The following is a 12,553-nucleotide window of genomic DNA, read 5'->3' on the forward strand; positions in this document are numbered from 1 at the left end:
ACAGGAAATCTCTATACTTTAAAAATGTATTTAGAACCACTGTTTTCTAACCCCCTGATTATTGTTATTGTAATTATTATTGTTATTTAATGTGATTGGCCTAATTTAGTATTCTTGAGGTCTGTTCTATCTATCTATCTATCTATCTATCTATCTATCTATCTATCTATCTATCTATCTATCTATCTATCTATCTATCTATCTATTCCCATCCACCCTATCTCTCTCTATCTCTATCTCTCTCTATCTCTCTATCTATCCCCATCCACCCTATCTATCTATCTATCTATCTATCTATCTATCTATCTATCTATCTATCTATCTATCTATCTATCTATCTATCTATCTATCTATCTATTCCCATCCACCCTATCTCTCTCTATCTCTATCTCTCTCTATCTCTCTATCTATCCCCATCCACCCTATCTATCTATCTATCTATCTATCTATCTATCTATCTATCTATCTATCTATCTATCTATCTATCTATCTATCCCCATCCACCCTATCTATCTATCTATCTATCTATCTATCTATCTATCTATCTATCTATCTATCTATCTCTCTATCTATCCCCATCCACCCTATCTATCTATCTATCTATCTATCTATCTATCTATCTATCTATCTATTCCCATCCACCCTATCTCTCTCTATCTCTATCTCTCTCTATCTCTCTATCTATCCCCATCCACCCCATCTATCTATCTATCTATCTATCTATCTATCTATCTATCTATCTATCTATCTATCTATCTATCTATCTATCTATCTATCTATCTATCTATCTATCTATGTGTGTCTGTCCATATATATGTATGTGCACACACGCATGCATACAGGCAGACAGATACACACACACACACATATACAAACACTTGCATATATACAATTATATGTGTGTGTGTCTGTATACAAACATATATTTGTCTATTTGTATACATACACACCATACCTATAGACAACACACACTACTAAGGTCATCCCTGATGTGTCTTGAGAGCTATTTACAGTAGAAACAAATGCTTGAAGAAGCCAATAGCTCCATAAAACTTTATAGCATTTCCTTTACACATTTCAAACAATGGAACAATTTCCTGAACCTGGAAACAAAAGTTTCTTTTAGTGGTAGCCTGGAAGTCTTTAAGGGTACAATTAGTAGAGCGTGGTCAAATGTGGAGTGTCTATATGGCGTTCTTATTAAACATGGAGTTAGGAGCCTACCTCTTCCTATAGTTTATTTATTTATTATTAGGCAAGTTACAAGTATCAAGCAACGCTTTCAGAAAGGCTGTGACATTTAATTTTACTGTCATTTATCAGTCAATTGAAAATTCCTTTTATTTTTCTGGAAGAACTGTCATTTTTGCGTTCACTTCAGTGAAATACGGCTAAGCAAATCAAAACTAGGTTTGGAAATTTCATTCTGCTTGAACCAGGTTTTGCTTAACGCTCTGGCCCTCTGACCATGTGGGCCTTGGGTAATTACAAATAGAATAATAGAGTCTTTTAACTATTCCTTTTAGGTTTTTATTTTCTACCCATGCTGTGTAAATCTATTGAGAAATTGCTCAAGCACGGAAAATGATTTGGCGTATACTGGTGGCTGTTCACTAACTAAGTAGTTCTGTATCTAGTCTTATTCTCCTTTCTCTTAAACACTGTATTTGTTAAAGCGTCAACAACATCTTTCCTTTCTCCTTGATCGGTAAACTGTCAAGAAACAATTAGACTTGACAGGTAAGGGTTAACAAAATCAGATCCATTTTTGCTATATCTAAGGGAGGAGTGGGTTTTGCTGGTTCTGTTTTGTTGTTGTTGCTTCTTTTTTAAACCTAACACATACAACTCCAAACTTTTTCATTGCCATAGTGCGAAGCAACAGTGCAGTTAGTTATGATTAATTAGGTTAATCCTGACTTTCCCGGGGTGGGGGGGGGGCATGGATTTATTTCAACCCCTCTTTTTTTTAAAAGAGTCATGTTCCAGGACTGATTCATTTTTTATTGTTGTTTTTGCTGCTTTCTTGAGAGGTTTTGTTTTTTCCTGTCTGTCTCACAATCCTTTCCCAAAGATCGCTGTAAAACCAAGAAGGAAATAAAAAATGACTTACCTTTCCCCTGTCATCCGTGTCAACCCAGTGTGAACTTAAAATGGCCCCAAAAAAACAACCACAGACCAAAGTTCCATTTTTTAAAAAAAATCCTGCATTGTTATTACTATTAACATCATCATTATTATTGAGCAAAGGGCTTTTAGTTTAACTGAGAACATGAGAACATTAGCAGAAATACTCATGGCTTCTATGTGAATTTAGTAGTTTAAAACTTTTGAAGGTTATTTATGTGGATGGCCCAAAGCAAAAGCCCTGAATGGCTCTCAGAGAACACGTGATGTCATTAAACTAAGTTTTATGGTTTGGGGGAGCTGACAAACCCACAATATATTTACATCATATATAATCTTAACTGTCCACCATCGCAGCTGCTAGAGCTGTTTAATGCTGGGACAGTGGGACAAGGCATTTAGTGTGGATTACGGCGTCTCAGACTGCTGTTAGTGAAGGTACATCTTACCAAATGGATCCCAAGCGATCTCAGTAAGTTAATTTTCCCCCCTTCTCTCTCGCTTTCTGGGGGGGAAAACATCCATTGCACCCAGTGAGTCTTATTAAAATAGAGCGTTAAACTCTGATGGGCATGGAATTCTGTAGATACTGTGATGGGGGAGGGCTTTGCTTCTTTTACTGTATGACAAACAAGTATGTATGCCGTTTTAAAGTAACATAGAAGGCGTATAAGGCGAGTAGCAGTCAGGAACCTTATCTAGAAGGAATATCAGACACCCCCTCTCTTTCCCCAGGGCTTGTGGAAATTAGATAAGGCCAGAAAGCTCCATATATTACTGGTTAAGCAGAGACATTTCTCCCCCCACCCCTGTCCTACCCCACTCTCTCTGTAGACAATAAAATACTTGAAGAAAGCGAAAGGTGGATGATCGGGGTTTTTGATTCTCCTCCCCCCTTTGGTTTTAAAACTTTGATCAGATAGTTTCGGTTCCTGCTTGAGTTATTGGGTTTTTTTTAATCTTTGGGTTTTTTTTAAGAACCACAGTATAGAGTTTGCTGTGTGTGTGTGTGTGTTAAATGTTGCTGGGTGGTGAAGTGCATGCGCATTGCTGGGGGGGGGGGGGGAGGTTGAGCTAGAAAGAGATCTGGAAGTCTGACTTCTGTACTCCTTTGATGCTGTTGGCAGGTGTGTGGAGGGAGGCATGAACTCAGAGCTATGCGGGATTGGAACTAGGCCGAAGAATTTGTAAACTCCCTGTCGCAGATAAGGCTACAGAGACGTGGCATTTTTTTTTCTTCAGAAGACTGATATGATCAGATTACACAAAGTGCCATTAATGCAATCTCTGTTTCTCTCTTTTTGTACTCCCCCCTCCACAACCAGGAGATGTTGCTCTTATTCCTTGTGAGTCCTTGGCTTAATGTAACAATATACCTCCAATGGATAGATTTCAAACTCGAGCAATGCAATCTCAAAAGGATCTATCGAAAATGGGGCAGGCCAGAGTCCAAACACCTGTCTGGAGCACTGTTTGAATGCAGAGAAATAGACTGCTGTCCTGAATGGTTTCCCTTCAATATTGTTTGCAACACACCTAGGCAATGGTAGTTTTGGGAACGTAGGGCCGGGGCTCATAACTGAAATCTAACCACAAAGACTATATTATATTCAAAGTTAGACATGTCATATTCAGTGAATGGGGAAAAAATTAGGAAATGTAGCAACGACTGGTAAATACGTAAGAATCCCCTGATACTGCTTGTGTTGTCTCAACTGTACTTCTAGAGAGCGTCTTGGTTTGTTTATATACCACATTCTCCCTCCCCCGCCCCCAGTCCATACAACTGCCTTCGGAGCGCTGAGCTCTCTGGATCTAAGAGTCAAGAGAAGTCTGCAATCCCAGAAATAACTACTACTTGGCCTGTTTTATTGGAGTCCAACTCGCGATCAAAAGACCCTCCTGTTAAACAGCGAAGTGAAAAGAGGATTTCTCTAGTTCAAAGGAAAAGGAAGGAGGGGTGTGTGTGTGTGCGTGTGTGTGGGAATCTGTCTGTGAGGGGGACGGGTGTGTACATGTGAAGATATAAAATGTTTTGTTGCGCTTAAAAGAGACGGTGCAAGGTGAAAGTATAGGGCAAGTATATCCCACGAGCTCAGCTCCCGTTTAGGCGCCTAAATGTAGAGTAGGTTTCAGAGTAGCAGCCGTGTTAGTCTGTATTCCCAAAAAGAAAAGGAGGACTTGTGGCACTTTACAGACTAACAAATTTATTTGAGCATAAGCTTTCCTGAGCTACAGCTGAATGCATCCAATGAAGTGAGCTGTAGCTCAGGAAAGCTCATGCTCAAATAAATGTGTTAGTCTCTAAGGTGCCAAAAGTCCTCCTTTTCTTTTTGTAAATGTAGGATCTGGACTTTCAGAAATGTTCAGCACCCAGTAGATCCCTTTGAGAACAATGGAGAATCACACACACGAACAATCTAAGGAAAACCTATTATTCTTAATTGGAGTTTACTGGGAGCTGATCTCTGACCCAAAGAGCCCAATTCTGCATTATCTACATCCCACAAGGAGACCAGTGGAGTTTTTTTGGTAGAGTTGAGGAGAAAAGGAGGATCCTGCCCAGTAAGCTTTAGGGTCTTTGCCCTCCAAACTTTCATGAAAAAGGTGTTCCTGGGGAAAATGAGTTTCTCCAAGCAAACAGTCTTCATTTTCATTAGGGATTTGAAAATCAGGACACTCCGTATACTGGGGAGGGGGAGAGGGGTAAACTCCGTCCCCTTATAGGAAACCAAGCAGAATTGTGATCATAGGCCCCTGTGTGTATACATAGGCCAGATGCCTTCAAGCAGGTGTTGCTCCTGTTACTTATGGTCTTTATAAGATGCTTCCCAAGCCTTTGGTCTCAAATCCAGGCTCTGATCCCACCTCTACAACTCAGCGACAACTTCCAGGAGATTCAGGCCTAAATACTCCTTGTTACCTAGTTATTTATGTTGGGATAAAGATTCAGCCAGTTTCAATAAACAGCAACACTTGCTGAGTCCCTCAGTAAGGTGCTCAGTTAATTTAACACGCTCATCATGGATCCAGATTCTGTTCCCCTTCACACCAGAGTAAATGATGAATCATTCCAGATTTGCAGTGTGGAGGGCCAGAGCAGAATTCGATATGGTCAGGCTATTTCTACACGCTGTAGACACTCCTTCAGATAGGTGATTCTTTGTATAGGCATAGGTGAAATCCTGACCCCACTGGAAAAATTCCTTTGGCTTGAATGGGGCCAGGTGTGTGCTAAAATAAACCAAACTGTAGTCCTTTAGTTAGGGGAAGTTCCCATTGAAGTATATGCTAATTTTGCCTGAACAAAGACCCCTGGGTGTAGAATATTTAAGTTTGTGTATAAGTAGATACTATGAACATACATGCACCCATAAAGTACACCCTTCATGTGTATCCAGAATATAAAGTGTCATACAAGAGATATACACAGTGATGTGGTGTATGTATAGAGATCGATACATGCTTATTAAATATAGAAGCAACATCGGGCCTAATTCAGGCTGCGTGTAACTTCATTGACTTCTGGATAGTTACAACTTGGGACTGATCTCTGTTTTCAACCTTCTGGGATTTTATTATTTATTAATTATTATTATTAATAATAAAAATGATTTGACCAAATTCTCCATTATGGGCCAAACTTTCAAGAGCCCTGCACCCACATTTGGGGCCAGATTTTCCAAAAGGTCTCCGAAGCCAGCAGCTCCACAGTGTTTCCCTTATGGCTCTTTTCCCTAAGGAGCTACGTGTCCAGCCTGCACGCCCAGCCATATGTGTATACATCTGCCCCTCCCCATCTTCTGTGTAATATTGGGTGAATTCTTGGGCCCCTTAATGGTGCCATGAGTTCCTTCTGGTGCGAGATCGCTCTTCCGAGGAAGAAGGTGAGCTGGGTTTGGCCTCTGCTCTTTGCCACAAAACTTGAGCAGTTGTGACGACTAGGAAGATTCTAAGTGGAATGGGGCAGGGGGAGGACCCAGGACAAAGACATTTTTTGCCCACCCGCTCCTTAATTTCTTCCTCTCCAAACAAACCAGTAGATTGAGATCACTTCTGCTGTTCACATTGAACCGGGAGTGGCAGCATCGGATTGGTGTGGCACTGTTTTAAGGCTCGGCGCAGAGGAGTTAGCAGCCTGGAAAGCGTGGGGGGGAGAGGCGAGGAGGGGGGGGAGAGACAAGAAAAGGGATGCCCTGTTAGCAGAAATAAATCGCAACTGCTTCCCGAGCCTTCATGCCCGTTGCGAAGCAAAAGGCGGCCTCGCTGCAAGGCTAGTAGTCACTAGGCGCGGTAGCTCATAGTTCTAGGTTTTCTGGGGCGAGGCCGGTGGGTTCCATGCTGCAAAGCGCTGAGTGAATCTGGAAGGTGCGGAGCTGTTTCATCGGCAGGTGGCTTCAATGCAAATCTAGGCTCCAGCCCGCACGTGGGTTTCCAGAGGGTTGTTTTTCCTTTTTCTTGCCTGACCTACAACTTGTTCCAGGTTTAATAACAATATAACAATGGGGGTGCTCGAGTGGATAGACTGGAGAGTTAAGGCTTAAACGAACTCAGGCTTCGTGAAGATGGAGTTGCATATAAAAACATTCCCCAATTTCTCCATAGATAAAGATTATTTTAATATGTAGTGTGACCAATCCTCTACTTTGCCAGGGGACACACACAGCCATAACTCCGTGCCTGGACAGAAGTTTTGGCGTTTTGTATCGCAAATCACATTTCTCTTATGAACGAAGAACCCAAGGGTCCAATGAATTAAGAAGTTTCTTCATAAGGAAAAGTGGCACTTTTGAAAAGCAGCCATTTTAGTCGTGATTGAAAAGAACAAGTGCTCTGGATTTCTTGGTGCTCTGTCTCTTCCCTAACCCTGAGTTTCAGGGAAGGAAAAACCTCTCTCACACAAATAAACTGATTCAATTGGTTTTCACCTGGAAATCCTATTCATAAAGCCCATTATTTGTTTGTGCTTCAAGAACAAGATTGATCAGGCCCAAGAGTTGCTAGTTCATTTCATCTTCTCCAATGGGGAAGTTCTTGCCATCTGAAATCGTCAACTTTAATTTAGGTTTCTCCAGAGCTAAATATTTCTGAAATGTTATGATAAATGCACTGTTTGTGTTTCCATCCCTATGACTCTTCGCTGTATTATTATTTTTTCTTAATGTATATGTGGTTGGCTAACATTTCACCACGAGAAGATGGAAAGTTAGCCTGGAAGATTTGTGTACTTTCATGGCACCCAAAATATCCCAAGGATCCCAGCAGGCATGCGCAAAGTGAAGTCACGTGATTACTGTTCGCCAGTCAAGCAAAGGGGTTTGCACACACCCTAAGATATATTAAAAAACAAACAAAAAAGAATTAAACATCTTTTGATTAGCAGAAGCAAATGTGACATTCAGGCAAGTTTGTCACTATATCAGTCATCTCCCCTTCTCCTCCGAAAAGGTGATACAACATTAGCATGAGCTTGATATTTTACCTAAGGTTGCACCGTTGTGGGAGAGTTTATTTTCTTGGAACATAAATACAGTCCAAGTTCTGCCACAGATAGAGGATAAATCACAGTGCTCAACTGTATTCATCTTTGTGTGTTGTCAGTTGGGATATTTGAGATTCAGAGGCATTCTGCTTAATTTGGAATTAAAATTGAGCGAAACCCTACTTCGCTGAAATTACTTTACCTGCAAGATATTTACACATCGCATTTTAAACTACCTGTTTTGGGAAAGGAGGGGATACTACTTTAAAATAACAAAGCTTCCTGGCATTTTAGTACCTTAAAATCCTACATTTCGTACTGGGAACATTTTTGTTAAAGATGAACAAACTAAATACAATAACAATAACCAAGACGGCAGAAAACCATGAGTTAGCAACTCCAAAATTGCAGCCACTGCGAGTCAATGTAATTGGGTTACATCCTATTATAACAGTGGGGATATTTTATTATCTATTGTAAGAAACAACCAACATCTGTGCTCGCCTTGAACAAGACTTGCAAATGCGAGAACCTCATTCCACTTTTTTTTTAAAAGGTAGGGTTATAACTTTCTTAGTCACCCTCAGAAGATTGTATACGGAAAGGTTTGCAGTGGGCAGTTGCCAAAGAGATGCCATATTCCAAAAGTAAACATTTATTTGGTCCTTTACAGCCACCATATTTGATGTGCCTTCTAAATAGGATGGCAAAGGGAAGGGAGAGTACGGAGGTTTTACATTAGGGACAGGATCTGATTATTTCCAAGCAATCCTTTGCAAGGCAAATTTAAGGAAATAATATTTTCCAATTGTCCTCCTTTCAATAAAGAATCGAAAGTGCTTTAGTTTCAGTGCCACACCCATAATGAAAAATAACCCTTCAAGGCATCTAAAAGCACGTTGCGGAGTATTGCCAAGGGTATCAAAAGTAAATATTTGTATTGAGCACAGTCTAGAATGCTCTGAGCTTTGTTATGGGTACTATGAGACTTAAAACCCTGCATGTCTGACACAGGAAGAAAGTTTTGGTGTGACTTGAAATGTAGATATATTCTTTCAAGAGGGTCTTTCATTGTCTAACTCTTCCTTCAGTTATAGGTTTCATGATTAATTTTTAAAAAGTCAGTGTTGTAGCTGGTAAATTATTGTCCTTTCCTCAGCAGATTTGGCTGCTTTGGTTTTTAGCTTACATAACATTTTTTGAAAACTGTTTCCGTTTCAGGATCAATAAAATAGCCATATTCAAAATTTTATTTGCCACCTTCGTACCGTAAGAATTAAAAGTTTTTTTTAAAAGGTTAATATTAAACATTCCTCTTTACAAGAAAACCATTGCGCATATTAATTACCCATGTGAGTGGAACTATAATGCCTTCGAACATAAGTTTAGTGTAGTGCTGAATCCAGAAAAATTGGCTAGCTAGAGGTGGAATGAAGAAATCAAAATATCCAGCTAAAATAAGGTACACTCCAAGGGTGAGATTCACTTTGTTTCAGTTCGCTGGTCTCGGTGATTCTCCCAGTGGTTTTTAAACATCATCTCCCCCTTTTCCTCTCTCTTTTAAGAGCCACGGTGCAGAGATCTTCTGCCTATGCAGATTGTACTGATGGATTGATTTTATTGATTTAATATCTGATTCTGAGAGAGCATTCCTGTCAAATGATGTTTTGATCTGGGTTTTCCCGGTCAAGAGTTGAATTCCGAGTTATCGATTTTTTCTTAAACTTGCGATTTCCCTTTTTCCTGGCAGATATGAATGTAGTTTCCCTTATTACCCCTACACGAATTGGAGATGCCTAACCGTTCACCATATCACTTCTTCATTTAGAAGGAGGAAGCCTTCCCCAGTGCGAATCCCCCTCCCACTTTCGCTTCATTGTTCCGCTGATCAAGATTGTTGGTTATTATTTTTTAAATTCCATATTTGTTTTCCTAGCCAAACCAAAAGGCGAGAGGATTTGAGGCAACAAGATAGTTGGATGTACATGAAGAAATGTTATTCCCCATCCCCCACCCCCCTTAGAGTCTTTATTCTGTATCCTATTCATTTTCTCCTCTTCCTTAGTAGATATATCTATATAGACATTATATATATATAATCATTTCTTGGCACTCAACAGATTTCTCTAATTCATGTCTCAGCAACAAAATAATCACATGGGAAGAGAGAGCTGCTACTGTTGACCTTTCTATTTATTTCTGTCCGCGGCAGGATTAGAGTTTGCTTGAGTTTAGGTAACATGCACTGGAGTGTAATCTACAAGGAACTGGAGTCAACTTGAAAGTGCACATAGCTAGAGTTTATGGATGATCCTGTAGGGCATAGCGTGTATGTATTTTTCTTTCTTTAAAAAAATGAAACTTTCTTTTCTGTAGGTTTGGCCATGACAAAATGGAGAGAAACAGCAGTAAGTAATTCTTTTTCTTTCTTTCTTTCTTTCTTTCTTTCTTTCTTTCTTTCTTTCTTTCTTTCTTTCTTTCTTTCTTTCTTTCTTTCTTTCTTTCTTTCTTTCTTTCTTTCTTTCTTTCTTTAAAACAAAAACAAAATCAATGTCCTTGTTTTTTAGACTCACAAACCGTGATTGCATATATTTTGTTTTATCTTTCACAAAAGGGATGGCTGACTAGACTTTTATTACAGGAGGTTTTTTCCTGTCAGGAAGGGAGGGGCGGGGGTTGTAAACGAAGGTAGGTGTCCGTTTTGATCTGTCGCTAATCACAGGAAGTGAGGGGGTCTGTGTCCTTAAGGTTGTAAATTCCACAGATCTGCTTTTACTTACATTCTCAAAGGTACCTCCGAAAAGATTTTTTTTAAAATAATCTCGTGCTATGGTCTGGAAATTGTCTATTATGCCCAATAGTGCTCTGCACTGTTATCGTTAAAAACAAAACAAAACAAAAATAGTTGTATCTTTTGCCTGGAGTCCCAGCCTAATCTGAGGGAAGACATAGTGGAAATATTTGTAGCTGATTTTCTGCTAAGGCAATTAATAAGATCTAAAGACCCATTGGTACTGGAGATCAATGCACCAAGTAGCTTCCTAAAAAAGGTCTTCAGACCTCCGTCCCCTTGTTAACTATATTTGACCTAAAAATATTGAACGTATTTTGCTTAAACATAGCCCAAAGAGAGGTCAACTGAGCGTCTCCTATGGGGGAGGACAGCTATTTATTATTATTATTTTATTATAGTTTGTATTGAATATTCCACTAGGTTGATAGGTTTATATAATTAAAGACAAGCTAGAGGTTGATTGTTGTTTTTTCCTCCCCTTTTCCTTCTGTTCCATATTGTGTACTTTTGTGGCTGTGATGCATAATATCCAGTAGGAGAAAATAATACTTTACAAAAATGACTAAGATTTGTGATCTAACTAGGCTTCGCAGTAATAAAAATAGAAACATACACACACACCAGCTTTCCTTGGAACTCTGAGAGCTAAAAGGTTAGATACATGCTCAGGAGGCATATAGGCAGAGTAAGACTTTGTGTATGCTTTCTTTATTGCTATATCTGATTAAATACATTTAAGTGCGAAATTAACAGATTATCAAAGAGATCCCTTTTCGACATCCACATAAAAATGGTCTATGCCTACGTGTGTGTATAATCCGTGCTGAAGGCTAACTTCTTTCCGTACGGTAGCATTCAGTCAATCTCTCTCTCCGGCGTGGTGAAAAGTGACTTCTTTCCATAAAATAGCATTCAGTCTCTCTCTCTCTCCCTCTCCCTCTCTCTCTCTCTCTCTCTCTCTCTCTCTCTCTCTCTGTGTGTGTGTGTATACACATTGTGCTGGTTTTATAAGACAGTCAGTCAAGGTACGATGTAAATGAATGATCTAATAGACATTCTCCAATTAAAAACCAAAAGCCCCCGTTATTTTTGCTTCCCTGACACTCTGGCTAGGAATAAAACATATGACTGTTAAGGAGAGACGGGAGTACTTTACATCTGTCTCTGCTTTTCTTGGGTACCTGTCTCTGTCGAAATTAATTCCCCATAACACTGTGGAGAACAGAAATATAAAGCTTTTTTTTTAAAAAAAGGTCCAGTCTCAAAGTTGCTGGGTCATGTGCAAACGAAGAAGTGGAGTATGAACAACCCTATATGTTATGTTAGTTTACTACCATGCTGCACTGGCTGATGCACCATCCCTGAACTAATATCTAATTCCTCTTAACTTTTTCCAAATGGATGCTTAAAATAAGATTTTCGGATCTAGGAGTCTGTTATTATTAATATTAGCTGGCATTCTGTTCTGCCGTCATTTCATCCCACCTTCCACTTTTTCATGGAGCTAGTCCCAGCTGCTAAACTCTGGATGGAATCCAAACAATCTGTTGCCTTCACAGCCCCGTTGCAATCTCATATGGGTACATTTCTGGTACCCTAGGTGTTCATCTTTCCCTTTCCCTAGGTCCCCAGGTTTTGGTGTGAAAACACTTTAGCCTTTCCAGGAATCGAACAATTATTCAACGCATCCGAGGCCCAATTGAACGAGCTTAGCCATCTTTTTGCAATAAGGCAGCCGATTTCTTATCAGGTTTGAATTGATGCTAGAGGCCTGGTTCTGTATATCATTCTTGAGATTTCTCTTGTCCAACTACCCGGCTCCTTTTGCTTCTGTAGGCTTGACTAATGACTGCTGCAAACGACAATGCCTGCAGAATTCTAATGGCCAGGATGAGTCGGGCAACATTTACACATCTAAATTTATTTTAAAGTATTTTACAGCAGACCAAGTTAAGTTAAATTCTGCCTGCTGCTCTGGAGGTGCAGCTACAACCCTCGGAATTACTGAAACTAATAAAGGTTTTATTAAAAGGTTTTGATGGATTCACCTTTGGGATTAACTAAGATAATAGTTTATTACATAGTGAAAGATTAAATTGAAAGTACCCTAGTGAAAAAAATAAACATTATAGATAACAGAAAACTCCTCT

The 12,553-nt window shown here is 39.6% G+C and overlaps 1 protein-coding gene across 9 annotated transcripts in view; it reads left to right on the forward strand.

Moving 5' to 3' along the window:
• Positions 1–12,553, forward strand: part of HOXC6 (homeobox C6) — a 97,069-nt gene that overhangs the window by 47,350 nt on the left and 37,166 nt on the right. For 5 of the 9 annotated variants that reach the window (XR_012155696.1, XR_012155701.1, XR_012155697.1 and 2 more), the window contains exon 2: positions 9,986–10,017. The exons of 2 other annotated variants lie outside the window; for them this stretch is intronic. The gene's annotated coding sequence lies outside the window, so the exon portion shown is untranslated. Of the gene's footprint in view, positions 1–2,566; positions 2,600–9,985; positions 10,018–12,553 lie in introns of those variants that run through there. 2 more of the 9 variants (XR_012155698.1, XR_012155700.1) reach the window with 2 other exon arrangements.

Source organism: Lepidochelys kempii, chromosome 20 (genome assembly GCF_965140265.1).
Source record: "Lepidochelys kempii isolate rLepKem1 chromosome 20, rLepKem1.hap2, whole genome shotgun sequence".
Classification (NCBI taxonomy): Eukaryota; Metazoa; Chordata; order Testudines; family Cheloniidae; genus Lepidochelys; species Lepidochelys kempii.